This window comes from Physeter macrocephalus, chromosome 11 (genome assembly GCF_002837175.3).
Source record: "Physeter macrocephalus isolate SW-GA chromosome 11, ASM283717v5, whole genome shotgun sequence".
NCBI classification, from domain to species: Eukaryota; Metazoa; Chordata; class Mammalia; order Artiodactyla; family Physeteridae; genus Physeter; species Physeter macrocephalus.
The window spans coordinates 55,522,361-55,533,369 of NC_041224.1; the positions used below are offsets into that span (position 1 = coordinate 55,522,361).

General features: G+C 41.1%; 1 protein-coding gene across 1 annotated transcript in view; it reads left to right on the forward strand.

The window, feature by feature from the left end:
• TLN2 (talin 2) overlaps positions 1-11,009 on the forward strand; it is a 440,519-nt gene that overhangs the window by 157,581 nt on the left and 271,929 nt on the right. The window contains exon 4 of the mRNA XM_028495089.1: positions 8,038-8,111. The gene's annotated coding sequence lies outside the window, so the exon portion shown is untranslated. The remainder of the gene's footprint in view (positions 1-8,037; positions 8,112-11,009) is intronic.

Below are 11,009 nucleotides of genomic sequence, written 5' to 3' on the forward strand. Positions count from 1 at the left end.
CTTGAGGAGCTAGTGTTGGAAGAGTAGCCCTCAAATTAAAGGTTGAGGTGGCAGTGAGAATAAGAGTGGGAGAGGATGCTTTCTCAGGGTCACTTCTAGCAGGTTGGAGCGCTGTGTAGGACAGCCCTGGTTCACGTAGCAGCCTCTGCTACGTGCAGGTGATGTCCAGCTGGTCAGTGGAACCCAGATCCTCCATCACTGCTTCTATGGGCCAAGCCCACCTTGTCTCACTCTAAACCTCTCCCCAGGCTCTGCCATAGGAGTGTCCCTGGCTTCAGTGCCTGGGGGGAATTTGTGATACCATACCTCACCCTTTTCTTCTTGCTCATTTTATTTTTACTTTCATAGACTTTATATTTTTAGAGTACTTTTGGGTTCACAGCAAAATCGGGCAGACAGTAAGCAGTTCCCACATACCCACTGTCCACACGCATACACAGCCTCCCCCATTATCAACACCCCTCACCAGAGGGTACATTTGTTACAATTGATGAACCTACATTGACACATCATAATCACCCAAGGTTCATACTTTGCATTGGGGTTCACTCTTGGTATTGTATGTTCTATCAGCTTTGACAAATGTATAATGACATGTGTTCACCATTGAGTATAACACAGACTAGTTCCATTGCCCTAAAAATCCTCTGTGCTCCACCTCTTCATCCATCTCTCCTCCCAAGCCCTAGCCACCACCGATCTTTTTACTGTCTCCATAGTTTTGCCTTTTCTCCGATGTCATTTGGTTGGAATCATGCAGGACGTAGCCTTTTCAGATTGACTTTTCACTCATAATACGTATTTAATGTTCCTTGATGTCTTTTCATGGCTTGAGAGCTCATTTCTTTTTAGTGCTGAACAATATTCCGCTGTATGGGTGAACCTTTTTGCTCTCTTTGCTGCAACCTCTCACCTCATCTTCCTAAAAGAAATGCGTTGCTGGTTGATGAATAACACTTGCCTCTCCATGTACATCAGGTTGCAGTGTTGGTGCCTGTGTGACTCTCTGCTCTCCCACAGGGTCCAAGCTGGAGTGAGCATAAGAGATGGTCTTTAGGGGTTAGGATGGGGAATAGCTTATAGGAGGGGGCATCTTCTTATACTGTTCTCTAATTGTTAAACCTCGAAGCCTTTGTTTGCTTCGGGATGGGGAAAAAAGGCATAATTATGAAATGGTGTAGTTCCTTCATTGACACCAAGCCAAACAGGAGATATGCTGACTCAAAGACACTACGTTTGTGGCGGGAGAGTGAGTCATTGGCCAATCCCTGGGACTGAAAGAGGAAAGCAGGGGCGGGGGTGGGGGTGGCGGTGGGGTTTAACTGGAGCCTTGACCTTGAAGAACCAGGAAGGAAGCTTATGGAATGAGGCACCCCCTTCTCTTCAGTGCGGGTGTACATGTACACACATATACACACAAACCCCTGATTCCATCCTGACCCTGCTGTTGTACCCCAGCCTCTTAAAGTCCCCTACTCTCATCCCTGGTGTCTCAAAATTATTAATCATGCAACATATATTCATTAATTCTTCAGATACCTACTGAGCATGTAATGGGTATTACGAACTGAGCTCTGATCTGAGGCGAGAACTCTGGGGGGAGCCATAGCTCCTGCCCTCTGGGAGCTCACAGTCTAGTGTGGACTATAGACACGTAAATAGATTGTTTTTACATTTACCATATTAAGTTGAAATAAAGATGTGGTCCGTGAAGCCTCCCCGGAGTAGGTAGAACTTGATGGGGTGCCAGGTGAATTAGGTGTGTGGGGAGGCCATTGTAAGCATGGAAGACAGGAGGTCAAAGAACACTGCAGGGGAAGCAATGCAGAGGGTGCCAGGGCTCCAGGAGGAGCGTGGGCTCGGTGGTGCTGGGGCACTGATTCCCAGGACAGGTGAGGCGGTGGGTGAGGAAGTGGGCCCTAGAGAGTCCTGCAGTTGGGGAGCTGAGGACAGACTCAAATGACTGTCCTGGATGGTTTATTCTGGGGTGGAGGAGGGCTGGCCCGCGGGTGGCCCTGGGCAGGGCTGCTGCAAGAGATGGGACTATAGCCCAGCTGAAAGTTGGGAATTACCAGATAGGAGCACCCTGGCATTAACAGCTTTGTAGGAGGAATGGGGGTGGGAAAGGTCTAGTCAATTTACCAATAATTTTGTGAATGACCAAAAGGAGGAACTGAAACACTCCTTTCCTGCTCTTTCCTCTTCATCCCCTTAAAAAAGAAAAAAACACAGTTGTTATAGTTTTTAAAAAATGCCTTGTCTTATTTTGTCATAGTGAATTGGGTTTAGCGAAAACGTTTAAATTTTTATGTGTTCATTTGAAGATCTTGCAACATCTCAGGGTTATTTTAAACATTAAGTTCATAATATTGAAGTTCCTTCTAACCCAAGAGTCAAAGGAAAAATATCCCTTTTTGGGTGTGTGTGTGGCGGGGGGTTGCAAAGGATGGGAGATAATCATGGGAATAAAATGGGCAAAACACACTTTTTTTGAGAAAAAAGAAATAGGAAATTGTTTGAGAGTGAGCATTTCAAAGTCAGTTTAACGTAAAGCTGTAGAGTGTATCTTTTGGCCAGTTTGTAAAATGAGTTAATGATACACTTATGTAAGCTTATTTATTCATTACTTTATTCAGATAGTCAAATGTTTGTGGGACATCCTTGTACCTGCACTGTTCAAGGGCTGGGGTAATAGCTATGGACCAAGGAGAGTCCCTGTTCTTGTGAAGCTTACATTCTAGTTCCTCACGTTACTAAAAAGACACATACATATAAGTGAGAGAAGGGGAACAGTGAATTGTAGAACCACAGGGAATTCAGGGCATCTCTCAAGTTGTCCAGTTGTGAAAAGCATCTAAAGACTGAAGGAGGTAAAGCAGTGTAATTAGAGCACTTCCCTAGCCCTCCTAGTAAACACGAGTTTCACACTACTTTGCATTAATATCGTTTGCACTGTGAACTGATCTTGAGGGGAGTGGTGCCTGGTCATGTCATTGCGAGTGTGGTGGGGCAGAGTGAGCCTTCAATAGTCATTTGCATAAAAGAACTAATTTTAACATTATTTTCCAAACTGTTGCCTGGGCACTTGTACCAAGACGTAGACCACAAAGGTAAAGGGATCTGTGTACAAATAAGGTTGGGGCCACTTATTTATAATCCACATTAGGACATTAAAGTGTCCAAATTGTTCTGCATTAGCAGAACTCCTTAATTTGGTTTAAACCAGCATTTCACACATTTATATTAAGATTTTTTTTTTTTTTTTTTTTTTGCATGTAGCACTTCTTAGTTTCTAGTTTGCTGGAATGCTGCTTTTAGAGGCATACAGAGGGATTTCTGGAGCCTTTCTGCCTGCAGAGGACAAGGCCATGTATCATTCCTCATCTCTGAAGGCCTTGGGCATTGGTGCTTAGAGCTTGGCTTTAGTGAGTTTCCTTTGACCCCAGGACCCAGCCTCTAGCTGAAAGTCAGCCAGGGGAAGCCATGAAAAGAGAATTGGACATTTCCCCCTGGAGGCAGATACCTTCTGACACAGTAGAGCTGGACTCTAATCATTGAGCTGTGCTTTCAGTGAAAATGTTCTCGGGGTTTCAGAGAAGAAAAGAATAATCCTTGCCAAGTGGTAGAAGTTGGAGGAAGTTGGAAGAATTTTGTTTTCACAATTCATCCTCTTTTCTCTCTTTAGCTCTTCCTGTCTCTATTTTATGGCTACTGAAAAATTACTTGGTTTCTTTCTTCTTGGATTTTGTTTTTGAACAATTAGTAATAAATGTGTCAAGTGTTAATGATAACTTCAAGCTAAGAGTAGTATATTCTGCTCATGTTTGGCTAAAATCTAGTGGATTTCCTGCTGCTTTGTTTGGTCTTACCTTATTAAAGCACTTGGGATGGTTGCCCATACAGGCCCATCTTCTGATGTTTATGCTCATATAGATGGTACCGGACAAAGTTTGAGTGTCATGTTACACTGTTGTCCATCTTTTAGTGAAATCTTAGGACAGATGTGTTCTTGGCTGCTTGGTGTCTGACCACATAGTGCAATTTCAGCCATATGCATTGTGCAGGCCCTTCATGGCTTGAGACCCCCTTGCCTCCTTACATCCCCTCCAACGTGGCCCTACATTCCTGTGGGGATTTCCTCAAGGGAGACGTGGAAACCAAGAGTCCATAAAACTCTCATGGTGAAAATTTCCCATGTAGGGTCTCTCTCAGATTACTTAATGTGTTTTGCTTCTTTAATGCTGTTCAGATGATAATCAATTAAAGATGTACCATTTACTGGACACTTACTGGGCTCCAGGCACTGTGTTAGGAACTTCACCCATCCATTTTAATTTCATTTCTCCATCTGAAATATCGAAGTATTACTATCTCTGTTCTGGTGAACGAGTGACCTGGGACTTGGAGAGGTGTGTGTAAGCTTCCTCAAGGAAGTAGGAAGTGGTCCAGGATGCAAAAACAGTTAAGTCCTGCTATTGGTGGCAAGCATTTGAGCCAGCAGCTTTTGCTGCTTTTTGGTCACATCTACATATGCCTCTCAAAATACTCCAGAAGAGGTAGAACATGGGAGCTGCCAAGTGATTTATCATAGGATCCAGAGAAGGCTGCTTGAAGGCAACGTTCCTTGAAATAACAGGCTCCTGGTACCTTTAAGATAAGTTTCTATTTAATTGGAGGGGTCTTATTCATGTCTTATTCAAAATAAGCATTTTGAATAGGTAAGTGTCCTACCTAGAGACATATTCTGTTCCAGGGTTCTCTCGGGACCTTGCTCTCTGATCAGGCAATAATGAGTTTCTACCTGTGGGCAGTTACCATCACGGCTCCTGCTGAGCTGGAGCTCAAGCAAGACCATGTTTGACTCTTGAGCGTTACTCATTGCTTTAGATGAATTACAACCTTTAATCCTCACAACGGCCCTTTTTCTGGGCATTACTACGGAGGAAGAAACTGAGGCACACCGAGGCCAAACAACAACCAGGAACGATCACTTTACTTTAAACCACTGTGCTGTTGCTTCCCTTAAATGCAGTGTTCGGTGTCATAAATCCTAAAGCATCTCAGCCTCAAATGTGGATTTACCTGGCTCCCCTTTCTATCTATTTAGAAAGGTGCCCCTGCCCTGAGGAGGGCTCAGAACAGAGGCCAGCAGCTGGCACTGGGTGGCCTGTGGGTTTGAGTTCTGCCCTGGAGGCATAGATACTTAGTTAGGTCTTGGATTGTTCATCTTTAAAACTGGATAGTGGTTCTTGTCCTCTTTCCACCTTCTAGGGAAATTTTCTGGGGGGAGAAGGAGCCTTCAGGAGATGAAGGGAGATTAATTAGATTTGTATTTGACATCCAACACACCTCTAAAAGGGATTTGTATATTTGTGGCTTTTTAGCCAGGTTTGTAATTATGGTATTATGAGGATTTGTGTATTATATGGAACTTCTGAACCTTTAAAAATAGGGCAAGGAGAAAAGTAAATTTGTTTGCTGGAGATAAATTGAACATAATGGGCCCATTATGGGAATACATTTCTATATTTTCAAGTCTAAGTAGAAAAAAAAAAGCTCTTCATGTATAAATAACCCAATAAAAATAAATCTGCAAAGTGGTTAAAACATGATAATGGAGACTATTTTTACCATAGAAGTGGCCCATCTGGACAAAAATGTCCCCTTTGTTTTTATTCTTATTCAAATAGTCTTTTCATTAGTTCTCATATAAGTCAGGAACAAACCCCCGTGTCTCTTGAAGTCCTATTTTTGCCTTTGTTATACTAGTTTTGAGCTGCTTGCTTCAGTTCCTTCAGCTGTAGGTCATAAATAATACATGACATTGTATACGATAAATCTTCATTCATGTGATTATAAGATTTACTGTTGTGTTTTCAGATGGAATGGGATGATTGAGAAGGTGGAAAATAAAAAGCAACACTGTATTACATGGTGTGCCTTTGGTCACAAATAACAAACTCACTTGAGCTAGCTTAAGTAAAAAAAAAAAAAAAAAAAAAAGATTTATAATAAGAATACAGGTGTGTCTTAGGAACTAAAGGCAAGGACGAAGTGGCCCTCAGGAATGAATGGGAACCAGAGAGGAGGAAGGGACCTCTCTAATCAGTGTTCACAGCAAGCACACGTGACACAAATGTCACTAAAGGAGGAAAGAGAAGGTGACAGAAGGAAAGTAGAAATCTATGCAGTGTGTTACTTTACACTCCAGCATGAGATTAAAAAGCAGCTCCACTGTGTTCTTTGGAAAAATACTTCATGCTCATTATATGAAATTCAAACATTATAAGAAAAGCAAAAAATTTTAAAAATTTGGATAGTCAGGGGCAACCATAACTATTTTAACAAACATCCTTCTAGACATGTATAAGGACATCCAGCAACAGACGTGCACACGCAGAAATGGTATCATAACTTTGCATGGTCATTTACCTGTTTTATTCACAGGTAAAACAGGTCGTTTACCTGTTTTATTCATTTACCTGTTTTATTCACTGGTATGATATTCTCAGTAAATATTAATAAAAAACTTGTTTATTTGACCTCATCTATTTGTGAACCTTTAGGATATTTACTCCCCACTCCCTGCCCCCAATGATTATAAACATGCTATGTATATCCATTTTTCCACTTTCGCAATAATCTACTTTGAGTAAATTCTTAAAGAAGGATTGCTGTATCACAGTGTGTGCCATTTTACATGCTGACATAGTTGCCAAAGCGGCTACATCATGAGCTAGGTCCATAACAACAGCTACTGTCAGTCTTGGGCATTGTTACCAACCTGACAGGTAAAAAATAAGAGCTAGGTTTTCTAAAGTTGTATTTTTCCATTGTTAGTATAGTTGAGTATCTTTTCATATGTTTATTACTATTCTATTCTCGTGGGAAGTTCATTAATTTGCTTTGTCCATTTTGAGGTGGAGTATTAATTTCCTTACTCACTTTTAAGACTTTTTTGCATAAGGATAGCAACCTTTCATATGTCTCTTGTATGAATATTCTACTTAGCTTCTTATTTTATCTGTTGACCAAAGTATCTAGATTTGTTTGTTCTTTGTTTTTATTTTTGATTTGTTTTTGCCTTTCATGTATTTGAGATTTTAAAAATGTTGTCAGCCAAATGTCTCAGTCCTTGAGTTTCACATTTTGATGTCATGTTTAAAAAGGCCTTTCCTATTTCTGTATTATAAAACTATTCATCTGTATATTTTTCTAGTACTCACTTGATTCTATTTTAGTTTATTCTCTTTAGAGAGAAAGTGCTAGATTTCCCCCTCCTCCTAAATAGCTAACCATCATCATTTATTAACTAGTCTCACATACCTACCCAGATTAGATTACATGTACTTGATCTGTTTCATATGAATACTTGGTTCTATAGCTGCGTGTTTATCGTTTCATTGGTTCATATATATGTTGTTAGTCAGACCATTGTTTAGTTGTGGCTGGCCCATTTTGTTTGCTTCTACAATTATGGTGCTTCTCTGCTTCAAACTGGGTTTTCATGAGTAAGCTGCTAAATGCTTAGTTATCAGTGCCTCAGAAAGCTGTGAACGAGATGGGAACAGTTGAAACAAGAAGGGGACCGCTTCACAGATGGGTTACAGCAACTAAGGAGGAAAAAAGTGAATAAGACAAGAGCTCATGGATGCTGATTTTTAAAAAGAATCAGAGTGCAGTGCCAATGATTTTTGTTTTAAATATAGGTGGGGGCAGGAAGGAGGATGTATATATTTCAGCTTTGTTTAAATTCAAAGCCTTTAAGCATTCCTATCACAGGGAAGAGAATAATGTGGTTTTGCTTCAACTGTAACATAATTTTGGTTTTCAAAATAAGTGTCTTGGGACCTCAATTCCCTGTTGGTGAAGAAAATTCCCAGCCCATGTGTTGCGGCGGAAATTCATTGTTTCCTGAGTTATTTCCTTTCACGCTTAGTGTGAGGGAAATGACCAAATGTATAGATTGAGATTTTTCTTTTTTTGAAAACTGATGTCTATAACATTACTTGATTCTGATGATTTTTATTGTTTTAGGTATCGCTGCTGAAGTCTTCTCAGATGCTTCAGGATATCTTCAGGGAAATCGACTACATAAACTGAGAATTTAGGTGAGTCCTTTAAAAAAATATTTTATTATCCATTGGCCACCCTCTTGCATTGGTAAAGTTTTACAGAGCGTTAAAACATTGTCACTTCATACTGTCTTGTTTGATTTTTTTACCACAGTTCTGTGAGACAGGAGTGTAGCTGCCTGGTGTTATTACTTCCATTGCTGTGTGATTTTTTTTCCACCTGGTAGTTTGGTGCGGGGGGACGGGAGGGCCTAGAAGAGGGGATGAGTAGCTGTTTTTTTACCTTATTGCGTGAATTCTCATTCATTCCATATGTTTGCCTCATAATTTTGGGGGTGGGGAGGGAAGTGCTAGATGAGGAATTAATGTAGAAACTTCCAGTAATCTTTGTCCTAAAACCATTTGGTAGTTCCTGGAGCTCTCCAGAGATGATACACAATTGCTAAAGCGTGAGATGAAGTAAACTTTGGTTACAGATTATTGATTTTCCCCATCTGGTTGTCCTGGTTGTGGCTGCCTGCACCCGAGTAGTGTGTATGAAGTGCCCTGGGCAGAGACGAATGGCGCACTTCTGCAGGTCTTGGCTGTGCCTCAATTGAAGTCTGACAGGTTAAAAAGAATTGGTTCATGCTCCTACCCTCCAAAACCGTATCATGGCGCACCAGACGTATCAGTTCTGTTCTTGACCAGCTGTGCAAGTGGGGACAGGTTAATCTCTGCTAGTCTCCAAGTCCTTATCTGTAAAATGTAAGAGGTTGGCCCAGCCATGTCATTCCCACACTTTTAGGTTTTGTGGAATAGAGATAAAAAATTTAGGACCAGTTTTTACTAGATTTTTTGGGCTGTACGTAAACAAAGTTGGTAATTGTTGAAGCTGGATAGTGCATGAGCGTCCTCTATTTATTTATATGGTAATCTCTCTATTTTGTGTTTAGGATTTTTCATAAAGATTTTTTTAAAAAAAAGGTTGGCCAAAAAGTTCGTTCCGGTTTTTCTGTAACATCTTACAGAAAAACCGGAACGAACTTTTTGGCCAACCTAATAACTACCATGTACGAACATCATTTCATGAAAGAGGAAATATTTTAATACTAAAAATGTAAGAATGTCGTGAATTTGTCTTTCGATTGTATGTGTTTAGCATTGTGAAAAACTCTTCATTTCCTTCCTCTTTCTTGTTGCTCTGGTGACCACTGACTGTTAGCCATGAACTAGCGCTGGCCTGGGGACTGGTGTTTTGGAAATATTGGGGTGCGTGACTGATAAGGGCTCCTCTACCTCTAAAACTGTGTCGTGCCTCTGAAGCAGGAAAGAAATATACTCTAGTTATACATCAGTTATTTCCAGAAAATACTGTGACAGCTGGCATGGTTGAACACAGAGAAGTCAGAGGTCAAACAAAAGACAAGGGATTGTTATGCTGGAAAACCCAAATAAAAATGGCTTATCCTTGTGAACGTTAAATTTAGCTGTGAGCCACCTTGCAGTCGGTGTAAAAATGAAACTTGACAGTGTGTTGAGCTGTCTGATAAAAACATACAGAATCATCCCTTCATACCACTGTGGGCAGCCTCTGGCCAGGTGGTGTTTGACAGATTAGTGTCTGTCTGCCATGTGGGGACGCTGAGAGCTAGGGGAGAGAAGGGCTGAATGTCTTAACTCTGGACGCAATGGCAAATGCCAAGTGTGAGGAGTGTAAAGATGGGTAGGGGTCAAGTACATGGTCAAGAGTTATGAGCTGAGGACAATGGGATCAGATATATACAGGATAGGAAAGAGTAATGGAGCTGTCCTGCCCTGGAATCTTCTGGGTGTCTTGGCATGGACGTTGTCTTCTGAGGATCTGCAGACAGTACTAGGTGGGCCAGTTGAGCCAAAGGGCCTAGGCACAGTGGACAGGAAACACGTCAGATGTATACCTTTCCCATAGATTTTAGATTTCAGATCCAAAAACAGCGTACCAAGTGTATTCTTATGCCATGGGTCTATAGAGAATGGATGCTTCCTGGGTACTTCTCCTTGGAGTGTGGGGATGTGTTGGAGGGGTAAGAGGGGTAGAGGACAGAGGCAATAATGGACTGAATTATTAGGACAGTGAAATAACGTGAGGAAGGAGGAGCAACAGTTCCACATAGTTTAAGATGCCTGCCTAACCCTGACTGCTTCAAAAGTTCTGTGAAGTTAACCGTGGTCTTTGTTGATTGCAACAAGGTGGTTCAGTCCTTTTGAACTCCTCCCTCAGTGATGTCTGGTTTTCCTGTGTTTTAACATTCCTATTTTCTGGGAAACTTAAATGAAATTTGACAGACTTACCTGTTGTTTTCCCTTCTGTCAACCCAACACTTTTTTTTTTTTAAACACAATTTCTTGTTGTATTCCCAAACTATAATTTTCTCTTTACTCATATTTCCATGTATTTTTTTAAACATCTTTATTGGAGTATAATTGCTTTACATTGTTGTGTTAGTTTCTGCTGTATAACAAAGTGAATCAGCTATACGTATACATATATCCCCATATCTCCTCCCTCTTGAGTCTCCCTCCCACCCCCCCACCCCACCCCTCTAGGTGGTCACAAAGCACTGAGCTGATCTCCCTGTGCTATGTGGCTGCTTCCCACTATCTATTTTACATCTGGTAGTGTATATATGTCCATGCCAGTCTCTCACTTCGTCCCATCTTACCCTTCCCCCTCCCTGTGACCTCAAGTCCATTCTCTAGTAGGTCTGCGTCTTTATTCCTGTCCTGCCCCTAGGTTCTTCAGAACCATTTTTTTTTTAGATTCCATATATATGTGTTAGCATACGGTATTTGTGTTTCTCTTTCTGACTTACTTCACTCTGTGTGACAGATTCTAGGTCCATCCACCTCACTACAAATAACTCAATTTCGTTTCTTTTTATGGCTGAGTAATATTCCATTGTATATATGTGC